The 12,151-nt window shown below is 40.4% G+C and overlaps 1 protein-coding gene and 2 long non-coding RNA genes across 4 annotated transcripts in view; 2 read left to right on the top strand and 1 right to left on the bottom strand.

The window, feature by feature from the left end:
- Positions 1 to 12,151, bottom strand: part of LOC134824344 (NAD(P) transhydrogenase, mitochondrial-like) — a 1,149,555-nt gene that overhangs the window by 389,504 nt on the left and 747,900 nt on the right. The window lies entirely within an intron of this gene.
- Positions 4,424 to 8,133, top strand: LOC134824126 (uncharacterized). Of its 2 annotated transcripts, XR_010161352.1 has the most exons (5): positions 4,424 to 4,961; positions 5,110 to 5,388; positions 5,508 to 5,645; positions 5,768 to 5,858; positions 7,838 to 8,133. It is a non-coding gene; the product is annotated as an uncharacterized LOC134824126 (long non-coding RNA). The 2 variants fall into 2 exon arrangements; XR_010161351.1 differs by lacking the exon at positions 7,838 to 8,133 and having other exon boundaries at positions 5,768 to 5,946.
- On the top strand, positions 8,159 to 9,804 carry LOC134824127 (uncharacterized). Its single transcript, XR_010161353.1, has 4 exons — positions 8,159 to 8,820; positions 8,968 to 9,246; positions 9,366 to 9,503; positions 9,626 to 9,804. It is a non-coding gene; the product is annotated as an uncharacterized LOC134824127 (long non-coding RNA).

Here is a 12,151-nt window from a genome sequence, read left to right as displayed (position 1 = left end):
ATTGGCTTGCCCATGGTCACGTGATATCGATCCAGCATTCTGATTCGCTCTAGGGCTGCATGTCTATAAATACCCACACACAGACCAGTAAGTCCGTGACTTCTTAGTCTGGTTTGATATTGTTACCCAGTAGTGAAAGTTATTTCTTCTGACCTCGTGTTCCGCCATTTTCTCTCGTCTTTTTAAACCATAACAATTTTGATGAGGATCAACGAATCAAAGAATTTTTGCCTGCCTGTTTTAATTTCAGCCATGGTATTGTCTCGAAGGGTAACACGACATCTGTCCGACAGCGACATCTGTCCGACAGTAATATTTTCTTGTGTTTAAAGTGATATCTCAAATTTGGCACATAGAAATTCACCCAAACTTACACAAATTATTGGACCAGTTAACTGAAAAATTTGTAGTCTCCAATTTGGCTAAGATTTAAATCAGCTGTGACAAACTGGTAAAAAAACCGTATCGCCGAAAGAACCAATTCTCTAGCGTACGTGTAACGCGTGTTATTGCAATAATAAGCTGTGGCCTCGTGACGTCATAAAGTCCCTCAGTGCGCGCTTGCATAGCGTAATACATTGCAAATGTTTATCATCGTCAATAAAACACGTGTAACTCACTCAAATTTTAGAATTATGACTATTACGCTAGTTCTCCAAAATCCTTATAGTTTTGGCTATCATCCTAACTAAAGGAATAGCTGATTGGATGTACAGTGCTCACGTCATGATTTTAAACAGTGATATAGGTTCTTGAACAGTGCCCAGTGGCGGGTGAATGTACGGTTAGAAAGTTTCTGCTATTACAACTTATGTCATATGTGATAATTTTGGATTGTTTTCATTGCTTAATTACACAAGCAGGGAGACTGTACCGATTATTTTTCCCCAGTCCATGAAACTCTAACGAATTTAGAAAGGATCTAGATAAGTAGGAGTTTGTTCAATTCCGAGAGCAATTATATTTATATCACAGCGAAATTTCTAACTTTAATACGCATGTGTCAGCCAGTACAGGAGACAAGAAGTCTGGCTACTTTACAGCCGTTCCTCTGGGACCATTAGTAGAAGCAGCTTCTATCAGAACAGTGCCGTGGGAACAGAATTCCCGCCAAAATACCCGGTCTACCAAATGATTGGAATGTACGGTGTGCGGTGTGTTTTGAATTAGACTTACGGCTTACCTAGTTGTTATCCTAGTTGCATTATCATCGGTACATAACATAAATAAACTACTGGTAAGTTTAAATACCAAGTGCAAACGTGTTCAGTCAATCGACCCACTGAACAACTATAAAATTTCCAAGACCCTATTATTCTCTGGCCATATATTACGGCACGATCGATTGTTAGATGGCTAAACGACCAACGTTAATCTATACAATTCTAAAACTATGAGCTAGCACTTTAATCTAAAAATACACTTTTTATATTACTCCTGATTTTTACATTTCACGTAAAACATTGTCGCCACAGGTTGATCATGGACACTAACAGCTTAATTTGAGATAAATGACTTATGAGTTTCTCTAAAGTTAACTCTAAAGTTGTGTAGTCCAGTCATTTATGGGCACTATCCGTCGCGGAGTAGAGTCCGCGGCGGAGCCGCCGGACTCCGAGCGGACTCCGGCGGAGCCGCCGGACTCCGAGCGGACTCCGGCGGTGCTCCGCCAAAATGTATTTACACTGGACTCGAGTACATTTTGGCGGACTCCGAGCGGAGCCGAGCGGACTCCGAGCGGACTTTAAAGTCCGCCGCGGACTCCGAGCGGCTCCGCGGCGGCTCGGCGGAGTGTCCTAGGCGGACTCCGGTCCGCCGCGGACTCCGGCGGAGTGCTTGGCGGACTCCGCCGGACCTCTCCGCCAGACTTGAATCCGGCGGAGTCCGGCGGAGCTTGGACTCCGCTCGGAGTCCGCCGGACTCCAACAGAGTCCACTGACTTCCGACTTCCGACTTCCGACCCTCGGCTAAATTTGTCACGTGACATACAACATAGCCAATAGCATTTTGCGATATTGTGGTCAGATGAAAAGGTCGCTAGTGATAAACCTTAACCATTACCCTCACAATGTCAATAGTGTACAACTCTAGTCCTAACTTTGACCCTATAATGTATAAACGTTGACCCTAACCCTCCACCAAACCGCCAGCAGCGAAATATCAATGTCATTGACTGGTCACGTGACCAAAACAATTTTTGTCATATTATCTCATATAGGGAAGCGTTTTTAGTTTTACCCTACACGTTGCATGTGGCGTCATTCGGCCGGATCCCAGCAAGCAAAAATACGTCGACCATCACAGGACGACGCCAGCACTTTCTACGCTCGTCGAGCTCCGATCGTCTTACCTGAGGACCCCAGGCTATTATGTTGGTAAAGAGATTAGGCGGAATGACAGGCTGAGCGCGGCCCAGTAACGATCGTCCTGTGACGAAGTAAGGACGAAGCCTGAGGTCCTCAGGTAACATCGACCACCGATTGAAAATTCAAAGATTTTTTGACATAAAGGTCAAATGTAAAACTAAAATCTTGATGTTAATTGATTGACTAGGAGGTGCACCTGCATAAAAATAAACTTGCTCGGATTTTAAAATTTTTTGTACCATTGTTTTCTAGAGACTGTGAGAATTTTCACAATACCAAATTTGTCATACCTTTTTGAAAAGATCAGTGAGTTTCGCCTAGGTGCCATATTTGATGGTGCGCGCCTTTTGGAGCAAAATTAACTGTAAAAGTTGCGTAATTTGACCAAATTTGACCAAATTCGTTGATTTTTGTCGTATTATTTGGATATATCTTCAGTTCCTTGAATGAGATCATTCTGAAAATTGGCGACGACCTTCCAATAGGGCTTTTACAACTGTCCGAAAAATTTGGTGGATATCGGAGTTGATATAGTGATCAAAATGGGGCAAAATACGCTGCTTTTAGCTGTAACATAATGTCTGATGGTTGGATAGGCTTTAAACTTTTCGGACACCTTCCTTGTAAGTCTATGAGTAAGCTTACCAATTTTTGTTGCAATCGGAGGTCGGAAAGGATACTTAATATCTATTTGCTTGAAGAAAATTGTGCTGGCCGAAATTAGCGCTAAAAAACCATCCTACAGTCGGCACGCGCGGCTCACTGTCGATGGCGCACTACCTAGATTGACGACGCGACGTCAATTTTTGAGCACAGCGCGAGCGCATGCGGAAAAGGACCGCGTAGCTAGTCAAGATGTTGATAAATATTTGGCTTGTGGCGCGATGTGTTGCTCTAAGTCTAACTATAGCCCTTTCGCTTGCAGTTACTGGGCCCCGCTCAGCCTGTCATTCCGCCTAATCTCTATTAACAACATTAAAGCCTGGGGTCCTCAGGTAAGCTTGCAGTAGCGCGCGACCGCCGGAGGCGGAAATGACCTGGTTAGCTAGGTAAACGCGATGTGCCTTGTAGGATGAAATCCTACTAGCTGACGCCACTCGCAGCTGTGATGTTCGCTGTACGTCAGCGATCGAAATTTATACGCGTATCACCCGTTAAGATGTGCCACCCGACGCGCCACGCAATTTTTCTCGTTGCTCGTCGCACGTCGACGAACAACGAAGCTCGTTGCGACGCGCAATGAGCTGCCAGGCTAGGACATCGTCCTGGTCCAACAAATTTTGGCGAGCGATTTTCTCCAAAAATTTAATGAGGGCGCCGACTTCCACTCTGGCTAGGTTTCTTTTTACCCAGCGCGCGTTCCTTAATGGGATGAGGTAAAATTAGGTAAAAAGAATCCACTGACTTGGCCAGAGTGCTTTCATAAAACTATATTACTAGCTTAGCGTTGTAGGATTATATACTTTAATTTCGGATCGAGTGAAGCGAGTGATACACATTACTTTGATTAAACTCATGCTGATCACAATACAGTACAGGGAAATGGGTAACACGGCTTGCAGTCGCAGCTGCGGCTCCTCGCTGGCGGTAATATTTCAATGAACAAAAATTAAGAAAAAGAGAATTTAAGAAAAAGAGAATTTTATTTGCCACAGAATAATCAATACATATAGGGGGTGCACCATAAAAATAAACTTGCTCGGATTTTAAAAATTTTTGTACCATTGTTTTCTAGAGACGGTGAGAATTTTCCCAATACCAAATTTGTTATACCTTTTTGGAAAGATCAGTGAGTTTCGCCTAGGTGCCATATTTGATGGTGCGCGGCTTTTGGAGCAAAATTAGCTGTAAAAGTCGCGTAATTTGACCAAATTTGACCAAATTCGTTGATTTTTGTCGTATTATTTGGATATATCTTCAGTTCCTTGAATGAGATCATTCTGAAAATTGGCGACGACCTTCCAATAGGGCTTTCACAACTGTCCGAAAAATTTGGTGGATATTGTTAGGTAGGGGTATAGTGAATTGAAGGTGAACAGGTTTGCAAATATCTCACGGCCTGTATTAGTATCTTATAAAATATTTGTACTGAGAGACGGGTAGTCGGTCAATTAATTTAAAGTCTTTATCAATTTAGAAAATATTAAGAGTCAGCGTAACAAGCTGAAAGTTGTAAGGTTTGTATGATTGAAATGTCTCACGGCGTGAAGCTCTAGTTAGTATTTTAAGCCGTTGTAAATTAGTAGTTATTTGGAATTGTGACGTTCCCGGTGGGAAAAGTAGTGGCTTGAAGATCGTTAAAGTTTCAAATTTATTAGAACTTATAGTTAAAAGAATACTTACAATTATTTTAACAGCATTGATTTTTGATTATTGTGTTGACGAACTAGCCGAGGTGTTACAAGAGTGCCATGAGAATCAACTCCCCCTTCAACTCCCCAAAGACCTGTCAACCAGCAGTCTACAAAAAGGGGAGCTCGCCTGCTGCTCGCCGCCTTCCGCCTTTAGCCTTTTTGCCTTTTCCCTTATCTCCGGCCCGGGGTCATGCTCTGCTGTATCCGTTCTCTCTCCACATGTTACTCATTTCTATTATAGGTTCGTAATTTAGATTAAGTTCTTGATCATGTTATTGTCATTGATTGCATTCGTATCAAAAGGTTGACGTTAAAGATTAGTTCGTACTTAGGTCAATTTCCGTCGTATAATGCTTAATATGCTGTTAATATACATAATATCTCATTAGATTCCTCGCACTACTAGTACTACCTGTTCCCGATAGATCCTTCCAGAATTAGGCTATGGAGTTCCTTTCCTGAGGTAAAAATCTTACGTAAACCTTAATCCATCGTTCATAATCATAGCACTTTTCCACTTGTTAACGTTGACGATTGTAGTATTATAGTTATTTCCTGTGTACTAATTATTAGTTCTAATAGTTATTAATTTCCAGGCAATATGACAGTGATACCCACCCCACTTGCTCTGCCTGTCCTCACCTAAGCTCCACCAGTCGTATTGCTTCGTAAGTTTATTACGTCTTCATTAAGAGGTTCCTACGATAGATTTTCCCTTAATTTAACTTAATCAATCTGAATATTGTCACTACTTAAACGCTCCGTACTTATAATTATCTTACTTCAGATTGATTCCCCCCTCCTTCCTCGAGAACCGTTCGTCACTATGTTAGATCCTCGAGATGACCATGCAAGATGGTTCAGTTCTAGTTGACATTCCACTATATGAAAAGACCAGATCGCCACTTTATATTCTTATTCCTTGGTTAGTAAATTATACTTATAGTGAGTCTAGTTCGTAAGTTATCTAGAAGTAGGAAATTAATACCTATATTCCGTATAATTAGTGTGGTCTATTAAATTTGTATTGATATATGATCTCTTCAGAGAGAGAGAGAGAACCGGAACAGCGACCTCGTGAATCATCCTATTTAATCGCTTCACCCTCGCCACATTCGCTACTACTTCAATTATTGGGGTAAATGGACATTAAGACTAAGTTATGAGATATGAGAGTTAAATTAATATTGTAGTCCTATTTAACCCAATTATTTTACAACCCTTTATTAATTTGTTTTAATTGGTTATCTTCCAGATATAAATTCACCTAAAATTCTGAATCCATAATTACAATAGAAATTACTGTCCTAAAATTGTATCTGTACAAAGAGAGTTTGGGTTTGAACTGTGCCCTGAGTGAGTCTCAAACCGGGAGGTATTCCATAATATCGGAACCTGAATTTCCATACTCTAGTTAAAAGGAGCCAATTATACGTAGTTAAATTAATGTCATCTAAATTTAATGAAATATAATAAATAAATAATCTCTAGAAGTCATGGAAAATTGGAGCATTAAATAGGCCATTAAGTAAGTTGTCGTGCTGAAACCCGAGTACGCCTCTTAACAATGTAGCCCTAATGCGGCTCTCTGTACAAAATTTTGTAGCAAAATTTTCAAAAAATCTGGAAGAGACACCAAACTTTAGTTTGCTTGTTTTTCTTGTTAGTGCACCGTTAGTGCAATTTATTTATTTACATTGATATTAGTTGTTGCAGCCATCGCCATAAAATGATGAAGTCACAGCAGAGAAGTAGGTTGAAGAGATAATTGTTTAGTGTAGAAGTTGAAAAGTAATTATGAGATATCGTGGGTAAGTTGTGATGATATTATATATTCCGTATAATTAGGTAAAGATGGGAATGATACGAGAGATGTATGATGTTACGAGATAATGAGATTATGTTATGATGAGATGTTGAAATGTGAGACAATTATATTATGGGGAGATATATTAAACTGCAGTATAAATTATTAGCCGGCTAAGGGATACGGGGTTCAGAAGTTGTGAAGTTTATTGGGAGGAGGTGCTATAATGGTTGTTGACAAGGTGTTAGTTTTAATAAGTAGATGGGCTTCTTATCTGTTATTTGAGTGTTGTGATACCGCCAAAAGCGCGCTTGGTGGTTAGAAACACTTCGGATTCAGTACGACCCTTCGAACTTTGAAACTAAGATTGGCAACATGATTTAGCGTAATAGGGTATGCGGACGTGAAGAAGAGAAGATATGATACAGAGGGAGATTTGATAAAGGGGTTGTTGTATAAAAATAAAGATGATTTAGCGTAATAGGGTATGCGGACGTGAAGAAGAGAAGATATGATACAGAGGGAGATTCGATAAAGGGGTTGTTGTATAAAAATAAAGATGATTTAGCGTAATAGGGTATGCGGACGTGAAGAAAAGAAGATATTTGAAGTATGATGATACAGAGGGAGATTTGATAAAGGTTTTGTTGTTTAAAAATAAAGATGATTTAGTGTAATAGGGTATGCGGACGTGAAGAAAAGAAGATATTTGAAGTATGATGATACAGAGGGAGATTTGATAAAGGGTTTGTGTTTAAAAATAAAGATGATTTAGTGTAATAGGGTATGCGGACGTGAAGAAGAGAAGATATTTGAAATGAGATGAGACAGAAATGAGTTGATAAAGAAGTAATGTTGTTAAAGTTGGCATGGTGGAATCATGCTGGGAAATAAGAGATACAAATTTTGTTGAGTTTGGGGTAATTTACGTTGTGAAATATGGCTGGTGGCTGCACATTAATTACCGCATAAGGCATTCAGGAAAACTTTTGATTATGAATAAACTGAAATTAATTCGGCCTAAACAATTTTCTAGAACTTAAAGAACATCACTTAATAGCTTAATTATAACCGTAACACACATTTATATTCTCTTGCCACATCGTTTGCTACTCGTTTGATGATTTGAATTTTTATTAAACCTTGATTAATAGTTATATTTTGTAAATAATAAGTCGCTAACGTAATTAAACTATTAGTATTAGGATTTTATTTTCCTCTTAGACTTCGAGTATGTGTTATTCGCTGTCTTTGCGTGCCTTAAAACAGTTAACCTCCGTAATGTCGTCTAATCATTGATAATACCCCAGCAAGTACACAAGTAGACCCTGGAACTTATAACCCTGCTGAGAATAGTGACCAAATTGTGTCGGAAAATTACGGACAGTACTATGACAATAAAGATAACTACGACCAGAATAGGCACTACAATTACAACGACTTTACTTTTAAATATTAACTTATGGTAATTCAAATGTTTGTTTGTACGATTATATTTAATTTTGTTGGCTGTGCGCGAGAAATTCGATAATTCTTTAAATTAATGATTTTTTACTATAAGAACGGGCATACCTTATTACTAATGGTTCTTTTGAAATTTTTTTTTTTTTAAGAAAAAAAAGAAGGTTGTAGATTTATCATTTCTTTAATTATAGATAGTTTTACTATGACGTGGTCGTCATTAATTTTCGATCGGGGAGATGTTAGGTAGGGGTATAGTGAATTGAAGGTGAACAGGTTTGCAAATATCTCACGGCCTGTATTAGTATCTTATAAAATATTTGTACTGAGAGACGGGTAGTCGGTCAATTAATTTAAAGTCTTTATCAATTTAGAAAATATTAAGAGTCAGCGTAACAAGCTGAAAGTTGTAAGGTTTGTATGATTGAAATGTCTCACGGCGTGAAGCTCTAGTTAGTATTTTAAGCCGTTGTAAATTAGTAGTTATTTGGAATTGTGACGTTCCCGGTGGGAAAAGTAGTGGCTTGAAGATCGTTAAAGTTTCAAATTTATTAGAACTTATAGTTAAAAGAATACTTACAATTATTTTAACAGCATTGATTTTTGATTATTGTGTTGACGAACTAGCCGAGGTGTTACAAGAGTGCCATGAGAATCAACTCCCCCTTCAACTCCCCAAAGACCTGTCAACCAGCAGTCTACAAAAAGGGGAGCTCGCCTGCTGCTCGCCGCCTTCCGCCTTTAGCCTTTTTGCCTTTTCCCTTATCTCCGGCCCGGGGTCATGCTCTGCTGTATCCGTTCTCTCTCCACATGTTACTCATTTCTATTATAGGTTCGTAATTTAGATTAAGTTCTTGATCATGTTATTGTCATTGATTGCATTCGTATCAAAGGTTGACGTTAAAGATTAGTTCGTACTTAGGTCAATTTCCGTCGTATAATGCTTAATATGCTGTTAATATACATAATATCTCATTAGATTCCTCGCACTACTAGTACTACCTGTTCCCGATAGATCCTTCCAGAATTAGGCTATGGAGTTCCTTTCCTGAGGTAAAAATCTTACGTAAACCTTAATCCATCGTTCATAATCATAGCACTTTTCCACTTGTTAACGTTGACGATTGTAGTATTATAGTTATTTCCTGTGTACTAATTATTAGTTCTAATAGTTATTAATTTCCAGGCAATATGACAGTGATACCCACCCCACTTGCTCTGCCTGTCCTCACCTAAGCTCCACCAGTCGTATTGCTTCGTAAGTTTATTACGTCTTCATTAAGAGGTTCCTACGATAGATTTTCCCTTAATTTAACTTAATCAATCTGAATATTGTCACTACTTAAACGCTCCGTACTTATAATTATCTTACTTCAGATTGATTCCCCCCTCCTTCCTCGAGAACCGTTCGTCACTATGTTAGATCCTCGAGATGACCATGCAAGATGGTTCAGTTCTAGTTGACATTCCACTATATGAAAAGACCAGATCGCCACTTTATATTCTTATTCCTTGGTTAGTAAATTATACTTATAGTGAGTCTAGTTCGTAAGTTATCTAGAAGTAGGAAATTAATACCTATATTCCGTATAATTAGTGTGGTCTATTAAATTTGTATTGATATATGATCTCTTCAGAGAGAGAGAGAGAACCGGAACAGCGACCTCGTGAATCATCCTATTTAATCGCTTCACCCTCGCCACATTCGCTACTACTTCAATTATTGGGGTAAATGGACATTAAGACTAAGTTATGAGATATGAGAGTTAAATTAATATTGTAGTCCTATTTAACCCAATTATTTTACAACCCTTTATTAATTTGTTTTAATTGGTTATCTTCCAGATATAAATTCACCTAAAATTCTGAATCCATAATTACAATAGAAATTACTGTCCTAAAATTGTATCTGTACAAAGAGAGTTTGGGTTTGAACTGTGCCCTGAGTGAGTCTCAAACCGGGAGGTATTCCATAATATCGGAACCTGAATTTCCATACTCTAGTTAAAAGGAGCCAATTATACGTAGTTAAATTAATGTCATCTAAATTTAATGAAATATAATAAATAAATAATCTCTAGAAGTCATGGAAAATTGGAGCATTAAATAGGCCGTTAAGTAAGTTGTCGTGCTGAAACCCGAGTACGCCTCTTAACAGATATCGGAGTTGATATAGTGATCAAAATGGGGCAAAATACGCTGCTTTTAGCTGTAACATAATGTCTGATGGTTGGATATGCTTTAAACTTTTCGGACACTTTCCTTGTAAGTCTATGAGTAAGCTTACCAAATTTTGTTGCAATCAGAGGTTGGAAAGGATACTTAATATCTATTTGTTTGAAGAAAATTGTGCTGGCCGAAATTAGCGCTAAAAAACCATCCTACAGTCGGCACGCGCGGCTCACTGTTGATGGCGCACTACCTAATACATATAATATACTTCAAAAAAAACTTCAAAATATATTGTTAGTTCATCTATCGTTCATAAGATGGGGTACTCTCATTAGAAGAAACCTAGCCAGAGTGGAAGTCGGCGCCCTCATTAAATTTTTGGAGAAAATCGCTCGCGCTCGCCAAAATTTGTTGGACCAGGACGATGTCCTAGCCTGGCAGCTCATTGCGCGTCGCAACGAGCTTCGTTGTTCGTCGACGTGCGACGAGCAACGAGAAAAATTGCGTGGCGCGTCGGGTGGCACATCTTAACGGGTGATACGCGTATAAATTTCGATCGCTGACGTACAGCGAACATCACAGCTGCGAGTGGCGTCAGCTAGTAGGATTTCATCCTACAATGCAAGGCACATCGCGTTCATCTAGCTAACCAGGTGCTTTCGCGCCGCTGCGGGCGCGCTTGTTCCACAAGTCATTTCCGGCGGTCGCACGCTACTGCAAGCGAGAGGGCTATACTTAGAGCAACACATCGCGCCACAAGCCAAATATTTATCAACATCTTGACTAGCGGTCCTTTTTCGCATCACGCATGCGCTCGCGCTGTGCTCAAAAATTGAAGTCGTCAATCAATCAACATCAAGATTTTAGTTTTACATTTGACCTTTATGTCAAAAAATCTTTGAATTTTCAATCGGTGGTCGATGTTACCTGAGGACCTCAGGCTTCGTCCTTACTTCGTCACAGGACGATCGGAGCTCGAAGAGCGTAGAAAGTGCTGGCTGGCGTCGTCCTGTGATGGTCGACGTATTTTTGCTTGCTGGGATCCGGCCGAATGACGCCACATGCAACGTGTAGGGTAAAACTAAAAACGCTTCCCTATATGAGATAATATGACAAAAATTGTTTTGGTCACGTGACCAGTCAATGACATTGATATTTCGCTGCGGACGGTTTGGTGGAGGGTTAGGGTCAACGTTTATACATTATAGGGTCAAAGTTAGGACTAGAGTTGTACACTATTTAATTGACATTGTGAGGGTAATGGTTAAGGTTTATCACTAGCGACCTTTTCATCTGACCACAATATTGCAAAATGCTATGTTGTATGTCACGTGACAAATTTAGCCGAGGGTCGGAAGTCGGAGGTCGGAAGTCAGTGGACTCTGTTGGAGTCCGGCGGACTCCGAGCGGAGTCCGCCGAGCTGGCGGACTCCGCCAAGCTCCGCCGGACTCCGCCGGATTCAAGTCTGGCGGAGAGGTCCGGCGGAGTCCGCCAAGCACTCCGCCGGAGTCCGCGGCGGACCGGAGTCCGCCTAGTGGCTTAGTCCGCGGCGGACACTCCGCCGAGCCGCCGCGGAGCCGCTCGGAGTCCGCGGCGGACTTTAAAGTCCGCTCGGCTCCGCTCGGAGTCCGCCAAAATGTACTCGAGTCCAGTGTAAATACATTTTGGCGGAGCACCGCCGGAGTCCGCTCGGAGTCCGCTCGGAGTCCGCTCGGAGTCCGGCGGCTCCGCCGCGGACTCTACTCCGCGACGGATAGTGCCCATTTATGGACATTTATGGAAATGAACCTGCAAATGTTCAAATAGTCACGAAACTTTGCACAGACCTTCCTGAAGGTATGAATAAACGATTTTCGTTTGGAGACATTTTTTTGACCGTGGAGAAAACCCAGGAGGGCCACGCCCATATTGACCCAATAACGTAACCGACCCCTTGCTTCTGAAGGTCGTAGAGACTTCAAAATAGGCTTAAACGAAGCGGCATATGCAT

This window comes from Bolinopsis microptera, chromosome 12, assembly GCF_026151205.1.
Source record: "Bolinopsis microptera isolate Bmic1 chromosome 12, MBARI_Bmic_1.0, whole genome shotgun sequence".
NCBI lineage: Eukaryota > Metazoa > Ctenophora > Tentaculata > Lobata > Bolinopsidae > Bolinopsis > Bolinopsis microptera.
The sequence above is the reverse complement of the archived record's forward strand: the minus strand, read 5'-3'. Positions and strand labels throughout refer to the sequence as shown.